Source organism: Nicotiana tabacum, chromosome 9 (assembly GCF_000715075.1).
Source record: "Nicotiana tabacum cultivar K326 chromosome 9, ASM71507v2, whole genome shotgun sequence".
NCBI classification, from domain to species: domain Eukaryota; kingdom Viridiplantae; phylum Streptophyta; class Magnoliopsida; order Solanales; family Solanaceae; genus Nicotiana; species Nicotiana tabacum.
Window position 1 is genome coordinate 15,080,901 of NC_134088.1, and position 1,657 is coordinate 15,082,557.

The following is a 1,657-nucleotide window of genomic DNA, read 5'->3' on the forward strand; positions in this document are numbered from 1 at the left end:
GCCTCAACTGCTCCATTCACCTTGGGACGATATGGGGTGGAATTGCGGTGTGTAATCTTAAACTGTTGTCACACCTCCTTTTTGCGCACCTGCCCCGAAGGATAAATGCGTGAGGGAGTTTTTCCAATTTAAGTGACAATATTTGAAATGTGATTATTTATTTAATTCAGAGTCGCCACTTGGGAAAGGTTTGGATTTTGGTATCAAGTCACCGGTTTATCTTGAATCCCAATTCGAGGAAAATATTCGACTTTCCAAATGAAGTCTGCAAACCAGAAATTCTAAGTAAGGAATTCTCTTGACCCGAGGGAAGGTGTTAGGCACCCCCGAATCCCGTGGTTCTAGCACGGTCGCTTAAATTGTTGTAATGGCTAAATATCTGATTTTATACATGTTATGACTTGTGTGCTTTTATTAAGTTTAAACAGCTTTTATTATCCTACTTTACTAATTTGAGTCAACATTTAACATGCTTATTTTCAGATTACCACTACGGGATATGACATTTATAAGCTATCTACATAATTTAACATTCTGTCACAAAAAATCTACACGCCTAAAACAGTTCCAATTATACAGTCACGTTTTTATTATTCATACAGAATATAAAAAAGAGCTAATATTGGATAAATCTACTTCATTTAACATCTATAGAATTAAAGACAACAAATAGCATCCAAATGTGCAGGTTTGCTGCATAATTCCGTTTCAACTTCAATTCAAGTTACATCAAGGTGATTCGAAATATGTACCTGGAATTCAATGTTCAAAGGAAGAAGAAGAAAAAGTCAGCAGGAGCAGTAGTAACAACACAACAATAGCAGTAATGCGACAGCCCAGGTAACAGATTAAAAACCAGCAGAAAAATTCCAGCTATAACCAATGGAAACAGTAACAAATAACCCCAGCAAACTCAGGAGCAACCAATTGAAAACCTAGAAATACCAAAAGCAACTGAGTGAACCAATATAGCAAATTCAACTCCAAAACGAATCAGTGAACCAAACCGAAAACAGAGATTGGCTCACAACACTACCAACACAAGTCAAATGAATTCGAAAAATGCACTAGAGTTACTTAGGATCAGTATTAATGTGTTTAGATCAGGAAAATGAAATCAATGAAGCAATGGGGTTTTCAACTCTCAAATTCTTTCTTTCTTAATTCTGACCTCTTAGATTTTAAAAACCAGTCCCCTCTTATTTTCGGAATCCTAATCTTCTCTTCCCCAAAATATCTCCCTCAACATGTGTCAAATAACTCTATTTATAACAAGACCCTTGTCTTGAACCACTAACCCGAAAATATTTCCCCATGCCTACGTGCTTTGTCCCCCACTATATTAAACAAAATGATTATTCCCCACTATCTTGTATCTTGTCCCCCATTATATTAAACAAATATATCACCTCCCCACTAACTTATGTCTTGTCCCCCACCATGTAATATTTTAATATTATTAATGCCTAGTGGACGGAGCACTCAAAATAAATAATTGTTCAAATTTTCAATTCCAAAGATACCCCTCTGAAATTACCATTCTACCCCCATCAGCTATAACCAATTCCTAATCAAATTTCATCAACAAAATTTAGGCTAGAAACTCAGATTATGTCAATATCATCAAAACAAAGACTAAGGATTCAGGGAACCAAAC